General features: G+C 39.3%; 1 protein-coding gene across 2 annotated transcripts in view; it reads right to left on the bottom strand.

Annotated features, from left to right (window-relative positions):
• Nucleotides 1-17168, bottom strand: part of DLGAP2 (DLG associated protein 2) — a 359052-nt gene extending 341884 nt beyond the window's left edge. Inside the window, exon 1 of one of the 2 annotated variants that reach the window (XM_071741786.1) lies at nt 17119-17167. The gene's annotated coding sequence lies outside the window, so the exon portion shown is untranslated. Of the gene's footprint in view, nt 1-17118 lie in introns of both variants that reach the window. The other variant, XM_071741792.1, reaches the window with a different exon arrangement.
• Nucleotides 17169-21703: the final 4535 nt, after the last annotated feature.

Here is a 21703-nt window from a genome sequence, read left to right on the forward strand (position 1 = left end):
TTTGGCCTTATTTGTGAAAGAGGAAAGGACTTTGAAGGCAAAACAAGGCAAGATTTACTTTTTCCAAAGAGGTTTAGAAAAATTGGTCAAAGGCCAAGTAACTACTTCCAATTTTTTTTCCTGTAAAAGAGAAATGTCAAATGAAGGGCAATAGTTTCCAGGTACATAAAATGCCACTGTATAAAGAGATAGCAATCATCTACTCTCCATGGCAGAATGAAAAAGAACAGTTAAATTTAAAGGTCCAACACAATACATTCAGTTTAAAATATTTTGCACAAGATATAGCAGTAAGATGCCTCAGACATAGAAAGTGTTCGAGAAAGTTGGGAACCTTTCATAGGCTGCACAAACATCAGGAATGACCTCCTGGCTTCATGAACAGAGCTTGCACTGGACAAGGAGAGACTAGATGACCTGTTCAGATCCTCCTCCAGACCTAGAGGTTTTTTGTGATTATCTGAGTGAGTTAAAGTGGAAAAGTAACTAGAAAAACTGTGGCCATCAAATCAGATTGACGCAGTTACAATGAAAAAGTTAGTTTTGTACTGGATTAAACAATACCCCATTAGGCAGCAATCTTGCATGCATCATATTCTCCAGAAGTTCAAAAGTGGCATTACATTATGGCATTAAACTATATAGCCAATTAGTCATCAATTCCACGTTAAATTATGTGTGTAGGAAGATTGTGTTATATGTTAACAATTACCATCCACAAGGAAGATATTAAATGTTTCAGTAGAGAACACGCTCGTGAGGACAGAGTTACTGATCAACTGGACCAGAGAGCCTAAATTATGGACAAGTCTTATCATCATCTAAGAATGTAGGAAATGGCAATCCAGGATACTTAGAAGGAACTAATATTCCTGAAAAAAAAACAAAACAAAACCCTCACAATAGGAATCACATGTGTTAGAGGAGATGTGCTGCTTGTGTTAGTCTGGAAACACAATCTAAAGAGCAACACCACTGTGATATATGATGGTCCTGCCTTTACCCTGGCTGGCTAGGGTGCAAATATAGAAGACTGGGAAGTTAAAAGAATGGATGCAAACTCCATCTTTAACTTTATTCCTCACCCATAAGAAAAACCAGAAAAATACCAACCACAAAAAAAAAAAAAAAAAAAAAAATCCCCGCATCTTTGTTTCAGTTGCAAAATAAGCTGATTCTTGGCATTCCCATCCCATTCTACTCATTATGGCTTGAGAGACAAAATTCAAGAAATAATGACCTGTGAACACCAAAATATTTGTACTGAAAGCTAAACTTCTCAGGTTCTCCTAGATTGCTCAAGGTGAAGCCTTGGCTAAATCAGATTCCTTGAATGGGAAACACAATATTTATGGTACAATATTTATACCTTAGTTAAAAGATCCAGCAGGACGGCAACAAAATTCAAGTTAAATAATGACACAGTTTTGTAGGAAGCCATATGTCTTCTAAAATGCCAAGCAAATATGCCAGTGACAGTTAAGGATGCTCTGCAGTTTACTGTTGAGAGTAATTTGTCAATAACTTGCATGACAATATGTTAGAAGATTTTTTCAGAGAAATCAGCCAAGCATTACACAATGTCAAATAGCTAAGAATATGCTAGCCCAAAACACTACATTACTCAAGTATAAGTACAGTAAACATCAGTATAGGAAGTGTCTCTTAAAGGATTTTAACAAAAATAAAATAAGAGAAAGAGAGAAAGAATAATTCACTTCAGTTATGACAAACCAGAAAAAAAAAAAAAAATAGAGCCTGCAAACCTAGAGACACAATAATAAGCACATAAAATCCTATGAAGGACTGCAAAACATGAGGCCTGGAAAACAGAAAAATATCTAATAAAGTAATAAAGTGATAAAGCTGCCAAATAAAATATAATAAATAAAAAGGTGAAAATAACTATGAGCAAGGGATAAGATTTGAATTATTGACTATGAGAAATTATGAAAAGCCCTAAGGAGAAGGAAAATACAAAACATAAGAGACTATACCTGTGATCTGTGATGTTGTTGAGTTTCAACTCAACAAAATAAAAATAATGAAATGGTATGGAATGTCTTTCACAAGGACTTAAATAGTAGAGTTTCAAAAGAATAAAGATGACTACAGCCTCCCTATACATAAATTACTTGAGAAAACAAGTCAGAGAACAGCTTTAGCAGAAAACAAAGAATACACCTCAGTAACTATTAGTTATATTCATTTCCAACAGAGTAATAGCTGCTACAAGGTTGATATTTTGAAAATGTCCACCTTAAGGCCAAAGTCTGCCTTTCACTGTGAAAGTGAATCTCACACCAATTAAAAGGAAAAGCAATCAAATCTGTCTCTCAGTTCACCATTTCTTGAGTTTTAATTCCAGTAACATGAAGTCCAACCAAAACAAAAAGATAGAATGATTCATTTAGAAGGGACCTTAAAGATCATCTATTTGCAACCCTTCTGCATGGGCAGAGACACTTTCCACAAGACCAGGTTGCTCAAAGCCCCATCTAACCTGGCCTTGAACACTCCCAGGGAGGGGACATCCACAACTCTCTTCTTCCAGTGTCTCATCACTTTCATTGTAAAAAATTTCTTCCTTATGTCCAACCTAAACTTACCCTCTTTCTGATTTAAAACCACTGCCCCTTGTCCTGTCACTACAGGCCTTGGTGAAGTCTCTTTTTTATAATCCCTTTTTATATGGTGAGTGATGCACAATGGAAAATATTTTCTTTCTAGTTAACACAACAAGAAATCGAAAGAAAATCATGTTGAAGGATGGCAATCTGTCCCACCCAAAAAAAAAAACAAAAAAAAAAAACACCAAAACAAAAAAACCAAAACAGAACTATTATCTTCAAAACCATCTTCTCTGCCTATGCAGGGTAATGTGCTCTCATTAGCACCTTGGAGTACATATTTATGAAGAAGCCTGTGGCAGCACAGGAGGCTCCCTCAGAAAGAAGTCTCCCTGAACTGGTAGAATCTATCTTAAGGGTTCCTGTCAAATCTTATGGCCCAACTAAAGAAGCTCTCTCATTTGGATGATACCAAGACAGTTGTGGTTGCAGTCACAGAAGTAGATTCCTTAAGCAGCATCCAACAACCTAATTCCTATTGGACAACAAAGCAGCTGTGCCTCCGAGAAGCCCCATTTGCTGCCATTTACATCCAAAATGTTTCTGAATCAGACAGATCATCTCATTCCCTGTAGCAACAATGATATTCAAAATAACATTAAAGAATCTCAAAAGAAAAACCTACAAACTGGGCTTTTGCTTTTTCTCAGCACTACCAATAGAAGAACAGCAAGGCTTCAAGCAATGTTTTGTGTTCTCCAGATTGACTTCTTTCCTTCATTAGCCCCCCCATCAATATCTCTGGAACGTTTTTAAAAGCAACTATAATCAACTACTGTTATGAACTCATTTTGATAAATACTTGGCAGAGCAGGTCTTGAATAAAATAACTAACACAAATTGTACATAGCAAAGAAAAAAAAAATAAGTATCTTGCTTATTGCATGACAGTTCTCTTTAAGTTGCTGAAGTCTAAGCATTACAAAGTGAAGTAAAGGTGACTGCCTCATTGCCATCCTGCAGCCCAGAGGAAGAGTTCAGAGTAAATTCCCAATAACTTGAGTGCCAGTAATGTCTTCACCACACCAAAACTAAACAGGCTTCCCTCATCCTAAATGTGACTATTAGAGGTTTGACATTTTCCCTTCCCATACATAAACCACTCCAGAAGTACAGCACAGGCTATCATCCACTAAGGTGCCTGAACAATTTATCCAGAATTTTAATCTTTGAGAACCTGTCAACCTTCTCAGAAGCACTAAGTAATTTTGACACTGGTTTCACAAAAGGAAGATTAATTTTTAAAACAGAAGGCAAGATCAGTAGTCGTGGGGGAATTTCAGTGAGTATGAAGTTGCCCTCCTGAACTCCAGGTCTCCAGTTTGATGCATGTGCTTGGAGGACAGAGGGGATGTGCTGTGTGCTTCTGCCTGTATCCTGCCAGCAGGCAGAGCAGGGGCAGGAGGAGCTCAGTCTCCTCATCATCTTTGCAGCCTTTGGCAGTCCAGAAAGTACAGAGTTCTTGTCACTGCAAAACATACTTCAAGTACTGCAATTGTGCATCACTCCAGGAGATGATACGCCACTTTGTGAGATGTAATTTGTTCCACAACAGGCATATTCTTTATTCTTAGACAGCAGGCTATGCCTTTCCAGCCATGCGCATGGAAGACCAGATCACATAAGCATATTCAAAAGAATTACAGGTAAAATAAGTCTTTATTTTCTGTATTAGATAGCAACAAGTATGCTTCTGCATTTCAAGATTTTTCTGTTTCAGATGCATTTTATAAACGTTAATAAGCACTCGCTACTCTCCTCTGAGCCAAGCAAGTATAACCATCAGAAATGTACTAACAGCTGGCACAAACCACCCCATCACTGGATTAGGAAAATTATTAAAGACAAAAGCCATGAAGCTAGAAACTAAGTCTTGAGTGAAAATAAAAAAGATGCTTTTCAGCTTGTACAGTCAAATGCACGATACCTGCCACCAGACTAATTTGGACAGATATTAATGAATGTCCTGCTAATGAGGAGGCTTATAATACAATGCATTTCTTTACTGTGTCTTCTTACTATTATTGTTTCCATAGAAACAGAGTCAGAAAATTTCAGCAACAAATTCTAATGATCTTTTTAAAAGAATCATCATATTCTTAGTGCATCAAATACTTATTGCAAACAGAATACATCAGCAAGACCTAGACTGAGGTATATGAAACATGGATCAGTAGTCCTGATGCAGAGGTGCTCATGACTGTACAAGATCTCTAATCTTTATAGCAACAAGAGAAAGAACACTTGCATTAGTCACAGTCCACACCATGCTGGTCCTTCCTCTTCAGGCTTTCCAATTCCATAGTGCTTCCTCCAGCTGCCCTCCGAATGAGCAGAGGAGCAAAAAGTACTGAAGCATTTTCAAAATAAACTTCTCTTTCCACAAAGCTTATGTGGTATCTTACCCCTTACATTTATAATCACCTACAGCTTAACCATGATGTAATTACTTATGCTTTGTGGGCTGATTCCTGTGACTCACTATTTCCAAATATATTTGTGAAGGTGGTTCATGAATTAAACTTCTGTCAACTGAAGCCTCCAGCATTGTTCAGCCCATGTTCAGTATGGAGGTTTCTGGCTCACAAGAAGTTTTATTGGTACAGTGCAGAGGATCAGTCCTTGGTTTATAAAGGACATTCAAGAAGCCATTACATAAGGTGAGAAAGACTGCAAATGCCCCCATGTTTTTTTGTCATGCCATCATTATTCTTTGGTAAGGTTTCCTATATATACCACTGAAAATCTTCAGATGATTCATCCCTGGGGCTTACTGTCAGATGAGAACCATTGGGAGTTCTGCTTCTTGTAGTTTTTCTGGTACTGTACTCTTACCCCTCACTTCTTGCCTGATTTTAAGCTGATAAGACCAGGGAGACGCTAGGATAGCAGCCTTGGTCAACTGAAAATTCACAGTTCCTCACTCAAGCATTTAATTACCTAAGTCTAGCAATACAACATATTTTAATAAAATTTATTTAATCAGGCATCTAATCTTGTAGAATTCCTTTCACGGAGATACACTTAAATATCACCTGCCTTTATGGTGAAACCTTTCCTGCCCTTTGCCTGCCCCAATGATCTTTGCCCCAAGAAAGATAAGCTAACAGGTTGCTTTTTGCTGTTCCTAGGCTCTTCCTCTGCTTTTCCCTGCTTAACAGCATCACTCCTCTCGACTGCTAGTTTAGGAGAGATTCTCTAGAGACACAGCTGGTGACTTACCCAATGCAGAGTCATACTGAGATGACTAAACTACATGTGTGGAAGCATTTGCTCCCATTTAATCTCAAGTGTGGAGGGTGCAGTACTGCCTCTGGTAATATCCTTCCACAATAAGCACCACTAACAGCTCTGGGGATCATATGCATTACTGGTGCAGAAGTGTTTGATATTTCCCATCGTGACAGAAAGGAGAGGAGTGGTTAAGTTACTGCCCTGTTGTGTACAACATTAGCAGCTGTTAGTTATAGTGCCTATTATGTTATAGGATCCCAAAAGGGAAAAGAACTACATCATACAGCATGACTTTAAATAAAATCATTCTAGCACAAAAAAAAAAATCATTGTAGGCATATAGAATATCACTGTAGATTATCTGTAAAAGGAAAGCATTAATAGCCCAGATGTTTTGATAACAAAATATATGTTTCAGTACTCCCACCTCACCAGCTAATACAAGAGAAATAAAAAGGACAGGAAAAATTGTATATAAATAAAATCAACTGAATCAGGCTGAAGAAGCTGGGGTTTTTCAGCCTGGAGAAGAGGAGGCTCTGAAGTGACCTTACAGCAACCTTTCAATATCTGAAGGGACCTACAGGAAAGCTGGGGTAGGGCTTTTTACACAGGTGTGTAGCAAGAGGACAAGGGGAAATGGTTTAAAATTTGAAGAGGGGAGATTCAGGTTAGACATTAGGAAAAATTATTTCCTGTGAGGGTAGTGAGAAGGTGGAACAGGTTGTAGCTGCCGCATCCCTGAAGTGTTCAAGGCCAGGTTGGATGGGGCCTTGAGCAACCTGGTCTGGTGGGAGGTTCCCTGCTGATACAAGGGATTGGAACTAAATGGTCTTTAAGGTCCCTCCAACCCTAGCCCTTCTGTGATTCTATGATTCTATCCATTTCCACATGTCCTGAAAAAAATGGTTTGTTCTTCGAAGCCTTGAAGAGCTTCAACGTAACTGGGGATTACAAAACAAGTGAAATGAATGGGATGGTCACTTCTGATGCTGTCTCTATTGCTTACTCCACTCAGGACTGGGAATCTTCCTAGATCATGAAAGGATATATTTTTAGGGTAACAATCTACTTGCACAGTTGAATTGTAATGTAAGGAAAAGTGAAATAAAAACAACATATTAAGAAATCTGTAGCAAATAAAAAATACCTATTAATTCTATATTCTGCACAACTGAAATATATATGATTAATGCATACCCGCCAAGAGATCTGTCCTTGTGTTTGAGTTTCCTCAAATTATCAAGAGAAAGGCAAGACACTACTGAAACAAGGAACACAAATAATTGTGCAGGCACCCTTGGAGACCTATAAAGGTGAGAGAACAGCTTCTTCTGGCCCACAATCAAATTCCTCTAGTACTAATAAAATACCAGTGTGGTCTACTGTACCCGTGTGAAAAAAATGAACCCAAGATTCCTCCAGCATTACTGCAATTTTCCTTTGAGACCTATATAAATTCCCTGTGCTCTTTACCATTGACTGGCAGTTGTTCCAGAAAACAGTACTAACATTTTACCTTACTCACTGTCTGAGTAGAAATGTCTGTTTTTTAATTTCTCTGCTAAATTACATGCTCTTTAAGTCTACCCACACACCAAACTTTGTTGGCCAAGAGATACATTTTGACAGTGGACTTCAAAACAATGTTCCTCCACAAGAGAGTATCTGTGTACAGTACACTCACACACACACACACCTCCTCAGGCCACATGATTTATGTACTGCCTGAGCAACCACTTCACAAATAAATGAAAGCTCTAAGCAATAAAAGCCCCAAACCCTGGCATATAGAAATCAGTCGTTCTACAGACCACTTTCATTTGGCAATACTGAGTCACATCACTAACATGCCCAGCTATCAGAGCTGCCTGCAGCTCCTGCTGGTGCTGATGTACACGCCTCTCTGCCTTGAGTAGCTGAGCTGTAAGCACTGGGAACGCTTTACAAAACATTTCAGAAATAAAGGTCAAGTGAGCTTTCTTGAAAGAGATGTTGTTTTCTGGAGAGAATTTCCTTCCTACACAACTTCAGCCACCAGGGCCCTTATGATGTGAGGCAAACGCACATGCTCACTCACATTTATGCCTCTAGAATTAAGCTTCACTGAGTTAGAGCCCCTTCTGCAGCCCCTTCTCTACCCACACATATGTGGGCGAGATCATTGTGAAAGTGCTATTTTACAGCTAATGGTTTCTATCCAGTCCTGAGAGTACAGGAGCTAGACAGCATTTGAGTTTCAAGGAAACATGTTTTATTGATCTTGGAACACTTGACATGACACCTAAATGTCTGTGAAATCACTTGCTCAGTTGTTTGTTCTTAAGACTAAATAATTTTGGATGAAGCACAAATGTGTATTCCCGTAACGCTAGTAAGAGGGCAAAAACATCTCTCAGGGGAAGGTAGTTGTAGTGGAGGGCCTTGAACTCCAAAAATGACTTTGCATTATATTAGCAGCCAGCTAGGACACTGTGCAAAGACAAGCAGCAGCTCACAGTGCTGTGACCATACTTTTTACTCCATAAGCAGAATGGCACAGAGATCTCCACCAGCTAGAGTCTTAGAAGAGTCTTAAGCTCACATATATCCGAGTCTCCTGGCTTGTCCAGTAATTTTAAGTGGTGTAATACATGCTAATTGGCTCTATACCCGGATGTCCTGATACTGAAGTCTGAGGACCTATTGATCCTGAGATAATTGTCCTGGTTTGGGCCAGGATAAAAGTAATTATCTGTCTTGATGATCTGAAGTGTCATGGGCCCATCTAGCTACAAACAGTTCACCTTTATGGTCCCAATCTAGATTCCCTTGTGGTACACATTGTACTTCTCCATTTTCCATCATCACCCACCAAGTGTGTCCAGGCCCTTGAGCGAAAGCAACCCCACAAATGGGTTTGCCTTTGCCCGAGGCAGGAAGAACCCAAACTGTTTTCCCCAGCAGATTCTTTTCATGCACCACAGGCACTTTGTCCCCATCTACTGTGTGTAGAAGATCTGATTGAGCAGGACCAGCTCGACTGATGGAACCCCTGACCCTATAGAAGTCCGAGTCTACACCAAACTGCTTATATTTTTGCACCACAGAGAGACCAGATTTCAGTGTATTAAGATGGACAGCCCTAGGTAGACACAAATCCAATAAACCAAGGCAGTATTATGGCTGGTTTGAGACTACAAGTGTATAGTTCCTTATTCTATATAGACATCTAGCAGTACAAAGAAGTTTTAAATGATCCAAAGAATGCAAACTAACTTTAGAAGATAATTTCTCCCTGAGCCTGAAGGTTTTGTCTGAACATCACTGCAAACTACCTGCTTTTCAGTGCCAGTTGTGCCTTATGCAGATTCTGAATCCCTGGGAGAAGTGGAAGCAATGCCCTGGTCCCTTGTGACTCTGCTCCTGGTGCTCCTGATCTGTAGATAAGAAAACAGCTGGAGAAAAACGCTGATGGGTACTAGGTTTCCATTCATCTTGTAGGCTGCGGTGAGGGGAAGAGAATCAGGAAATCAAGAAGTGAAAACCCACCTAGGAATATTTAAATAACAGATTTTGGTATCTTTCATCTCCTGGTTTGTGACTATTTAAATTTAATTCATTCTTACTATCAGATCACCATTCCAGAACTTTACTTGTGCAAAAGAAAAGCAAGTAAACAAAAAGACTTTCTTTTTCAAGTCTATAGTCAGTGTGAACAAATTTACCCAAGTCAACCAACTCTTCTGGAAGAAGAAAGGTGACAGTCTAAAGTACATGATATTTTCTAGAGTGTAAAAATGGAACACTAGATATTAGCTAATCAAAGATGATGGCACGTTTTGGGAATTGTCACATCTGGTGTTAGAGAACTGCTGCACCATGCATTCTCTTCTAAACAAATATAGGGGGTGAAAAAAGGCTCACATTTCAATGAGTTACAATCAAAATATGTCAGGTTTAGATGTATGCGAGTGCAACATACACAAAAGAGATGTGGAATTTGTTAACCTAGATAACAAAAATCTAGCAAGAAGAAGGACGAGATAAAAAGTCTTCAGGTACATAAAAGGTATCTGCAAGGAACTGAGACACAGGAGGCACCAATTGTCTGCACAAGTTAGAAAGTTTAACCTGAGCCAGGAAGGCTCAGGTTTTTGTAGCAGGAAAAGTCTTCAATGGTGAGGTTGGGGGGGCTGAATAGAAGGTCTAGAAAGGCTACAGAAGCTTCTGTCAGGAGAGAGGTGGGTATAGCTTATCCTCCTTAGGGCGTGTTCCTGATGCCATGCTAACTTGATTGGTCACTTCTAGCCAAAATAAAAGATAAGGTCTGGCCCAGAAATCTCGGACCTCCTGTTCCCAAGGATAAGCTAACACAAAACCATGGCTAGGGTCCAGCCACCGGGGAATGGCAGAATAGTGTCTTTAAGAATATGCAGCTTGAATTCTGTATGAAATTACCTCACCATAGACCCATCTGCACAGTGACTGCTCCACCGTCCTGAGATGGTAGTGACAGTAACGTGAGGGAAAAGAGGAGAGCAGGAATCACTAGGGAAACATGAGAGCTCTACGTTATGTCCTGAATGCATTAGACAATATCCTATGTTTTGCCTTCAGTCTGGAGCATTTAAATTAGACCTCCTAACTGGATGTTTTCCTCCCTCAAGTTCATATGGTATTATGCAGTTAATTACTGCCAACTTTTTGCAAGCCATGTCTGACAAGAAATTCTATCACAGGTTATCACCTCTGCCACTGCAGATAGCCTCACACCCTTTTCCTCAGTTTATCCTTCAGTTCTCCCTTCTTCATTCTTTACTTGTTCTTCAACACCTCTGCAGAGCTATGGTAGCAGGTATTGTTCATAACAGCTCTAATGAGAGGTTCTATTTATTTTCTATTTTGCAAAAAGTTGGCAACATATGCCTAGCTAACTGAAAGCAAAATAACCTTGATACCAAGGTATAAGAACTTCCGGATTAACTAGAAGATTAAGAAAATACTTACTCTTGCTTTACTTTCACCCCTCTAATTCCCATTTCCATGGAAACAAGGCTGGAAAGTACCAGCAGGCAGCCTGCAGCTGAACATCTGAATGAGAGTGCTCATGTTGAACTCAGCAAGCAGACAGCAGGTGAAATCTGCAGGATCTGTCTAAAAATCTATAGCTACATCTTGAATGTAAAAGGAAAATCTCAATTTAAGCAAAGAACTTCTAAAGAGGATGATATATAACCCTAGTGAATATTCTTGTATTGCACCAGCTGATAATCTGTCTTTCTCTTCTATAAAACTGAGTCATAAAATTTCTTTATATCAACGGCACAAGGCAAAAATTCAGCACAATCAATTATTTCAAAATGTTCAGATGGAAGATGATACGCCAGTGAATATGGCAAGCTGCTTTTGTAACAGTGCTTTGGCTTCTGAATATTGTCCTGTAATTACTTCTGTGAAGTCAAACTGGTTCCTGGACAGCTCATACACAGACTTTGCAAGCCCAATCACCTGGATGGCTCTTCTTACAAATGTCTGTTGCAATTGAATAAATATATATATTCAAAAAAAGTTAAGTAGATATAAAACACATTAGTTTTGGGCATCAATTCATACTCCTTCTATTTTACAAACTACTGAGGCAACACCATTGTAGCATTGTAGATTTAGTTTAAAAAAAAAAAAAAAGCAAAAAAAAAAAAGCAAAAAAAGCCAATGTTAGCTTTAGTAAAGTTTAGGGCAGGAATTAATTTAATACCATCTTAGCTTTTTCTCCTGTTCAATATTTGCTTTTCAAGTAACAGGAGACAAGAAAACAAGCAAAGGATGAAACATTAGTGTCTTGGGCTATACTTTACCCAGTGAAGAGGCTGGTTATTAAACTCCTGCTTTTGTATATGAAGCAATTACACTCTCTCAAGCAAATACTATTCATTCTTTGAAGAGAGCAGAACATTGGTCACACTGTTTTTTCAATGTAATTTTAGCCAATGCAGCAGACAATAGGCAATGATTATAACAAAGGATTTAACAACTTGTGCAAGTTCAATATCAGCACACAAGTGCTGACCTGAAAATGGATAATGAAGAAACTTAAGACAGCATAAATCTTTTTCTTTTTTCCTAAAGTATAGTTTAAAGTTTAAAAGAGCTATTTATCAGAATCAAGTCAGCCAGGCAGGTGTGAATACTCTTTATTTTACCTATGTTCTCCTTCACTATAAGAGGGGAAATTCAAGCTTAAAGCATCAAAGAACAAATCAACCCAAGAAGCTGTTAGTGACTATTGATTTGTTCCTTCCTTTGGGATCTTCAGTGAAAAAAAATGAGCCTCAATTTGCAGGCCACAATGTATTAAACTCATGGCTGTGACAGAAAAGGATAGTATGAAGCTGTTTGTGCAATTTCCTTGCATGACAGGAAACTAATAACTGTGTATGAAGAGCACAACAGTGGCAGACAAGGCACGTAGCTATCAGCATCTCTGCAGTGCAACAATTTCTATTTAACAGCTGCAACAATGGTAAAAAACACAGAGTGCTTTCTGTTAATGAGTCCCATTCATAACACACATTTTACTGCACCAAGTATATTTGTGCTCACCTTGAGCATCGTTTACTGTGCTAGATCACAATACAGGGAGCTCTGGGATAAACAAGAATCAAATTCCAAACAACTCACTTATCTGGTATAAGACTGCCTAAACCAGCATACACAAAAACATAAGCTTACAAATAGATTTTCTCTTTTTATTTGCATGAAATTATCCATAGCTAAACAACTCGTATGTACTGCCTGAAGAGCTCAATTTCAAGGAAGACTGGAAGTAGAAATAAATTTTTAAAATATATAAATTTAAATAAAAATCAATCCACATCAGGGTAAATTGACTTCTTGCCTTTAAAGCTGCATTTCTATCCCTCAAGTTTTTATTTTTTAAGGGATTCCAAAAAATGTCATATTTAATGGCTCTCTTAATTTTGGTAGAAACTGAGTGTACTGCTCATACTGTGTGAGCAGATCAAAACTATTTTCATAACTATAGAGGGGGAAAAGACAGCCTCAATATCTGTTTAAGGGTTACAGAAGTGAGGGCGCAGAGAGACTTCTGTCTTGGCTGAAGAGTTCCTGTTGGCTGGGAAATATTTATAATGGGAACTAGAGCTGACCTTATGTGTACACAGAGGGTGGTAGAGATCAATCAAAAGGGGTGGGCTATTTCTCCCAGCTGGAGCTTGAGAGAGAAAGGGTTGTAATTCAAGAAAATAAGCAAGCTGCTCCCTGCCAGGTCATTAGTACCTTCACACAGTTTCCCCTTATGATCTTGTTAGTAACACCTGTAAGAGCATGTAACTGGTTTTTTCCAATTAACTTTGTAACTGCTAATGCATCCCAGTTGCTATTGGATGGTTAAATTATGGAAGGCGGAAGGAAGGACCTGCAGGTCCAAGGAGGTGATTCTGCCCCTGTACTCAGCCCTGGTGAGGCCTCACCTCGAGTACTGTGTTCAGTTCTGGGCCCCTCAGTTCAAGAAGGATATTGAGGTCCTGGAGCAGGTCCAAAGGAGGGCAACCAGGCTGGTGAAGGGACTCGAGCACAGATCCTATGAGGAGAGGCTGAGGGAGCTGGGGGTGTTCAGCCTGAAGAAGAGGAGGCTCAGGGGAGACCTCATTGCTCTCTACAACTACCTGAAAGGAGGTTGGAGCCAGGTGGGGGTTGGTCTCTTTTCCCAGGCACCTCTCAGTAAGACAAGAGGGCATGGTCTTAAATTGTACCGGGGGAAGTTCAGATTGGATATTAGAAAGAATTTTTTCACGGGAAGGGTGATCAGACATTGGAACGGGCTGCCCAGGGAGGTGGTGGATTCTCCATCCCTGGAGACATTTAAAAAGAGACTGGATGTGGCACTCAGTGCCATGGTCTGGTAACTGCAGTGGTAGTGGATCAAGGGTTGGACTCGATGATCTCTGAGGTCCCTTCCAACCCAGCCTATTCTATGATTCTATGATTCTATGAAATCAAGAAGGGATGTCAATGCAGCTCTTATAGAATGCTTACTGCATACAAGAGCAAAGTGCACATTAAAGGCATCTGGTCTGGGATCTTCTATTTCTTGAGACAGAGTTTGTGACAAATATTGGTTCTGGGTACCAGGTAACATGATTATGATCATGTGTCATGCCAGTGCATGCTATGTGAACTTTCAGCTTAGTGATGAAAAGATATTTATGATTCATGGAAAGCCATAAATAAGTTGGCACTTAAGAAATGAAACATCACTGTCTATTAGAAAAGCTCAATGCAAGCAACCAACTGTCAGTATTGAGTTTTATTTTGAGACTGATATTTTATACGTTTTACACATTTGAAAAATTAATCATACTTTTACCTTTGAAATACATAATCTTGTTAAATACATTCCTTCTTTCAAAACTGCATTGCCGTGGAATGGCTGAATTGCTTTTTTTTGTCCTTCCTTTGAAAGGCTCTGCAGGAGATGTTTTTATAGCCAAGTTATAAACACTGAGAATAAAAGTTCATAGTTGAAGTGCTAAACACACGGTCACCAGGGGAAGGTGTTGATCACTCCCATGTGCCTTTCCTTCCATGCATCGCTCTCCTTCCAGTTTACAAACACAGGATATCAATACTGACGCAGTTAAGTGTTGCCACTTCAAACTCTAACACTGTGTAGGAAGGAACAGTGAGTGGGACATGAAGTTTTCTAGGATACAGGCAACCTGGAGCCATACTACTTTTAAGGCTTATTGCATATATTCCCCAAGAATTAAGGTTAGGCTAGGCTTGAAGGGCAGCCAGATGAAAGGAGGGCTTGGGAATGATGGGACCAGTGCTGCTAAGGGTTTGTTTCTTTCTGTGGGGTGCAGCTCCTGTGCTAACAGCAGGGAAGAGGATGCTCATGGGGGCCCTCTTGAATGAGGAGCTCAAGCCCACAAATAGGCCACACCCAAACTGTTGAATGGATGTAAGCAAGTGGGGAAACTACTATAGCATCTCTCCCTTTCACCCATCCCTACTCACTATTGCATCTTCCCTAATCTTTGTGAGGTCTCATTTTAGGTTTCTTCCCTTCTTCTGCTATCCTTCCCCCTAGGCCAGATCTCTGTATCCTCTCCTTTTTATTAGGAACACCACCTAAGTCTGCACATTGCTAAATTCCTCTAAATGTCAGCAACTGAACACATAATCCTACAGCTTGCAATCAGGCAATTTCTCTGGGGTCACCTACTGAGAATGGAGCTGTACAAGATTATACATGATGTATGCATTTTAATGCAAAGAGCACATTCTGCACTTAAACAAATTTAATGTCTTGTTAATTTGGACTAGTTAATTTAGACAAACAAAGAAGAACATGGTTAACCTATGTCTAATAGAACCAATGATTCAGACTCAAAAATTCAGTCATTTTTTTCTTGAAAGCTGTTAAGTCCCCCACGTCCTGTCTGAATTTTTTCTCCTTCCCTCTGCCAAGTATTTAAACACCACAGCTGAGGGTAATTGGGAAAACGGAATACAGACAACATTTACTTTACACCTGCTCACAAATCCCAACTATGTAATGTGTAGGCATAAAAAATACTGCAGTCACAGTATACAGAAGTATACAGAAGCCATAGAAGCTACAGTTATTTTCATACCTAAGTGTCCTTGAGTTGTACCGTAATTTTTGCATACCAAAATTTCCTGTTCAAAGAGCTTAGTTCAGAATTTTCAAAACCAAATTTTACATTTGCAATCTCCACCCTTTCCTTCTGCCAAAAAGAAGGCACTTTTGAAGGTGACTGTGATTTTAGATAAATGGCTTTCTTGATATTGCTAATAAAAGCCTATTTCACACTCTTTAGATTAAGGGCCAGAGTTTTACTGCACAACTCCATACAACACTGCCTTTGATAACCACTTACAAGTCAAGAAGAGTTTGGTCTTCAAGGGAAGTCTGGATCAAATGCTTACAATACAAAAAGAAAAAATATCATTGGCACAAGATATTAGCACAGGAGCACACAGGCTGAGTTGGGGTCATTATATCCTAACTCCTTAATCTAGTTTTCAGGAAAGCTTGAAATAAACATGAAGGCCAAAGTTGGTCTGCAATCTGTTCACTAATTACAAGCTTTAAAATTCTTGCTAGAAGGGGTGTATTATTAACATGGGTGCATCTCCCATGTTCACAGATGAAAATGTAAATGAGATTTTAAATTTCATTTGTGCAGTTGTAGATAACCACAAGTCACACAACAGCTCCACACAGCTGTCAAGTACTTTATGCAATTGCCCTTAGTACAAACTGTGCCTGAAATACAAGTAATAGCAAGGCAAGGAATAAACTGGTTTATTTTAATGGTAGATATTGGAGATGCGAGAGTAAAGCCTTAGGAGCTGCAAGCAATCACATATATTCTACTAACAAGATAGCAAAAGAAAACTATGTTTTTCCCCTATTGCTTTGAAATTACTCTACTAAATCAAACTCACAATTGCATATGTAGTCACTTTCATCCAATTTATAAAATTATAAAAAGATTTTAAATTTATAAAAAAAAGAAATTGTTTTCCCATAATAAAAGAATGTAAAAGCAAATCGTTGCTTTCTTGTCATCCATGTTATCATTCTCAACAACTGATTTGTTCGGGTCACAAACATATTACTTAAGTCCTCCTCCTACTAGAGCCACAGTTTTAATACTCCTTCTGCCTACTCCTCTAGTCTCTGAAAATTAAGTATAGAGCAATTACTTGTCTGCAATGAGAGCTACACATAAGACATACTGCTTAGTACCTGTTGAATCAACATGACAAGACTGCAGACCAAATAGAATGACTGGGGTTGGAAGGGACCTTAAAGACCATCTGGTTCCAATCCCCTTGCCTGGGCAGGGACACCTCCCAGTAGACCAGGCTGTTCAAGGCCCCATCCAACCTGGCCTTGAAACCGGACTCCAGCATCAAACCCCTTTTCTTGCCAAAATGGTGACTTTATGATTAACAGTAGAGATATAAGTTTGTACATACACCTTTATAAGCAAGACCTGATAGAAGTTCCTACAACAGAGATAGCTCCAGAAAGTTAATAGCATGTACAAAATCTTCACACGAAAGCAGGTAACTAAAATAAAACATCCAAGTTGTCACTCCCTAGATAATAACTTAAATGACCATAAATAGCAAATGACTTCTCTATATTATCTGATTTATGTTTGCATTTCTCCAAATCATATTAGAATATTAAATCATTGTGAAAAAAGCTTACCTGTGTTCCTGTCAGGTAGAATACAGCAATGCTTCTGCAGTATGCCAGGCAGAACCTGTTGCAACACAGAAACAGATGTTAATGTAACATATATTTTAACATCATTTGAAGAAGAGCTGATGATCACTGGAGCACATATCTGATCAAGATTTGTGCTCTCAGACTGCATCCAAATTAGCTATCATGCAGTGCAAGTGGCAACCCCACTCATTAGGAACTGCACAAGGAGAAGAATCTTACAAAATTAGCTGCTTACTGACTGCCTGTAAAGTTACTTTCACCCATAGACTCTGATATTAAAAAGTAGAGTAACAGAAGAACATAAATACACATACTCATCTTAAAAAGACAGTACCTAATCACTCAATTACAATTCTGTTTCTGATTTTGCACATTTCCCTGGGGTTCTGTGATCTACAATAAATTACTCAGAATCAAATTCCAAAGCACAACATTTCCTTTCTCGCACACCCAGTTCCAGAAAACACAAAAACCCAGAAGCTTGAGTAGGAAACTCAAGAGAATGGGTACAAAGAAGACCCTAAGTTTGTGGATCACCACACTGGGATGGTAATGGCAGCCAACAAGAAATGCTGCTGAAGCCTCCTACAACCACTGCCCCTTTCTTATAGGCAAAGCCTCACCCTTCTTCACAGATTTATGCATTGATGTCACCTGGTTTTGGTGCAGACAACCAGCTTTGGTGGACCTACCAGCAGCAACCTGTATTTACAGCACCCAAGACCTTAGCTTAAAATTTAATGCTTTTCCTTTACGATTTCTGATTTAAAAAACACAAAAACCAGTTAAAAATCATTCTCTGAGAGGGCTTCTTTAGATTTTCTCTTGCAGGATCCTTTAAAGTCTGATTTGAAAAAAAAAATTCGGGTATTTTCTACAGACAGGGGGTCAGCATAACTTCTGTCTGCAAATACTGAGCTTCTAACCTCTGAGAAGACCCCAAGCAACACCACAGCTTGCATTAAGTTTTAGAAATTCAGGAAGGAAAATTCTTTAGGGAATAGAGACATATTTATTTTTCACAAATACTGCTACTGCTCTTTGGCCAAGGTTAATAGCTAGGGATGAGACCATAAAGAGCCAGACACGTAATGCCCCTGCAGCAGGGGCATCTTCTCATCTCTCCCTGTGGGATTTTCCCAATACACGCTCCAGTAACCCCAGGGGGATGAACACCTTGGCTTTTCTGTCCCCCAGCATAACAAATTAAAGCATTAAGAAACCTGCTGCACCATGCTTCCTCCTGAATGCAGAGGCAGGGACACTGCAAAACTCTGCTTTTATTGTCTTTATAACTTGGAGAGTCAGCTTGTGGTCAGAAAGCTGCCCTGGACAAAAAGCAGTGGGAAGGAAGGACAGTTCCCCCCCAGCTCCTTTAAACCCTACTGGAGGCACAGCATTTAAATGCAAGCTCTTACCAAACCGATTCACTTGTTCTGGTATAATTCTAAAGTTAAGCTTGGGGATAAAAAGGAAACCAAATGGGTTTAAGTGGCAGATGTTTGGCACAAGGCAGTCGGGTCAGATTCCCAGAGAGCAAAGAATCACAGAGTGCTGGGGGCTGGAAGGGACCTTGAAAGATCACCTAGTCCAGTCCCCCCCTGCCAGAGCAGTGACACCCATAGCAGGTCACACAGGAATTTGTCCGGGTGGGCTTTGAATGTCTGCGGGAAAGGAGACTCCACAACCTCCCTGGGTAGCCTGTGCCAGTGTTCTGCCACCCTCACAGTGAGAAAATTCTTCCTTATATATTTTTACGGAACCGATAACGTCTCAGTAAACCCCCCCAACACCTTATCAGGAAACTGCTTTGTTGCAAACACAAATTTATGGTCACATTTGGGGTTTTATCACATTACATAGATCTTGTAGATGTGTTTGACTTGCTAAGTTGCTTATTCTTCTCCAGTTCCCTCTAGCTGACTCTTTCACACACGCACACGTGATGACACTTGACCTGGGGAGGTGCAGGTCAGTAACCCATGGGGCTTCTGGAGGTGGCCAGACTCTGCTTCCTTCCACTGATATGACATAGGACCTCAGGGGTCACACATGATCACTCTTGAAAGTCTTCCCACATAATTTGTGGGGGAAAAGGAAAGCTTAGGTTAGGTACATAGCCACCTACTTACAGAATGTGTGCCCATCTTCACTTTCACTCAGTTGCAGCCTTGTTTAAGCAGCTCCCACCACCCTGAGTGAAGGTACTTGGCATTCCAGCTCTCTGCCTACAGGAACACCCTCATCAGGACACAGACCATGCTGAGGCACCTACCTGTGTGGTTATCTCATACTTCTTGAATTTCTGCATGTTCAGATGTACAAGCTAAGTACTGTCCTCTTTTGGTCTACACAAGACCTTTCAATAAGTAAATTGCTCCCTTAAGTAGATATCCTCCCTTGCTGTAGTCTCAAAACAAGCCTGCTTGCTTCAGGGAGGACTGTTTAAGGGAACAAAGCAGGACTTGAACCAAATTATCAGCTTGCCTTACCCTGATTCACAGGCATCAGTCAGCTTGTATTTTAAGAAGAATCAACAGCATGAATAACATCTTCTGAAATCACACTCATCATTCTACAGTGTTTCTTCAATTTTAAAATTAAAAAATCCAGTCATTCTTAGGAGTACAACGTCATATGTACAAATTATGGCATTTTCCTTATGGCCATGGATATAAATAACAGCACAGTCTTATAGGCATAAAAACATGAAATACAGGAGCAGAGAACAAAGAAATCCTGACGTGGAGGGTCTTTCAAAGCAGTTTAACCCAAATAAAATTTTTTAAAACTACTGTCTTACTCTGACATAAAAGTAACATTTAGTTTTGTCACATTTTCTTCCCTCCATTCATGAAACATGGAGAAGCATTATGAATTTATTATGAGGACACAGTTAATGAAATTAGACTGACATTAAGACAGAAAAAGCAGGCCCAGAGTGGCAAGACAATTTTGATGGGGGGGAAAAAAACCCAGAACATAATTTTTTCTTCCTGGTGGACTGGGTATATATAAAAGAATATTCATAATAAAAAGCACAAGCTAGAACAACATTTACTTTCCCCTTCCTTCACTCTCTTAAGTGTTAAGTAGGCAAACAGAATGACAGAGGCTAAAACAACACTTCCTTCTCCCCAGCCCTTTCACATGTTTACCCTGTACAAAGGCAGTTTCTGGCTGGTAGGAGTTTGATATCAGCCTCCCACTTACTTATCTATAGTATACAGATTTTTACACTGTACCCATCTCCATGGTATCCAAGAGCCTCTTCACACTGCTCTCCTCCCACTTTCCCCCCCACTTAGTTTCTCTCCTCCCTGGGGAAAATGACAGGAGAATTCCTCACCACAACTGTCACCTTTCCCTCTACATGTCCCTGCTTTCCTCTGCTGGTTTCCTTTCATTCATTTGCATGCTGTAATCTCCTGTTAATTCCTTAAAATGCTCTGCCTCAAGAGTTTTTTCTTTAATTTTGTAGATAATCTCTAAATTAAATTTTTTAAATTTGTTGTTGTTTGAAACTTGTCCTGCAATTTGAGTGTGCACTCTTCGCCCAAATCACCTGGAGTGATTTCTGCTGTAAGAATCAAAACATGGCAGCAACTGAAGGGATTCACATGCAGGGAAAAAAACACAGAGAGAACAGAATATTGTTTTAGAAAATTCATCTTTTCCCTTGGCAGAAGAGAAACGGGTTTCAATTATATTACATTGATGATTTAACCTTCAGTTGTTTCATAAGCTCTCAGTTGGGAGCTAAGACATTGCAATACTAAATTAAAACTGGACGCATAGATGCAGAAACAGAATAAAGAATATAGCAAGTGATATGTCCTTAACATCAAGGTGCTTCCCTAGCAATAGCCAAATTAGGTCTGGTCCAGAGTATACAGTTAGGTGGTCATATGTAGCAGGAACAGAGTCTTTGCTCATGAGTCTTTGCCAAGTTGAAAAAATCTGATTGGTTTTGGTGGACATTGATCAGGACCTATCTTCATCTGTTTTCACTAAACCTTGCTGTGCTTAGACATACAGTAACCTATAGCTGCTATAACTAGTGTTAAGATTTTTACTTGTAGCTATATGTAATATGGATATGTAGAAAGCTCAGAACACTGTACAGTAATCAGAGAGCTGTTTACAATTAGTAGGACTAATATTTTCATAGGTTTGCTCTGTAACTTTCATTCATTTCATAAAAATAAAATATCTGAGTCCTCTGAGTGTTCAGCATGCAATACTTTTTTTAGAGTGGTTTAACAAGAATTAAAATTCCTTAAAAATCATTTTAAGTTTGGGAAGTACTAACCTCTAACACAATTTTAAAAAGAAAGCCAGAGAAGCAGAAGCATGCAAAGCAAAATAAATCTATATAGAAAAATGCTTCTGTGTAATGGACATCTACTCACTTAAAAGGATCTGCTGGATGACGATGTTCAGGCCTCTCTATAGTACTTAATGATAAAAATGTTTTGTTTTCTACTCCACTTATAATTGGAATGCTAATATGGCTATAGAAAAGATGGACATATTTTCCCATCTCTATTTACATTTTTTTCTG

This window comes from Heliangelus exortis, chromosome 3 (genome assembly GCF_036169615.1).
Source record: "Heliangelus exortis chromosome 3, bHelExo1.hap1, whole genome shotgun sequence".
NCBI classification, from domain to species: Eukaryota; Metazoa; Chordata; class Aves; order Apodiformes; family Trochilidae; genus Heliangelus; species Heliangelus exortis.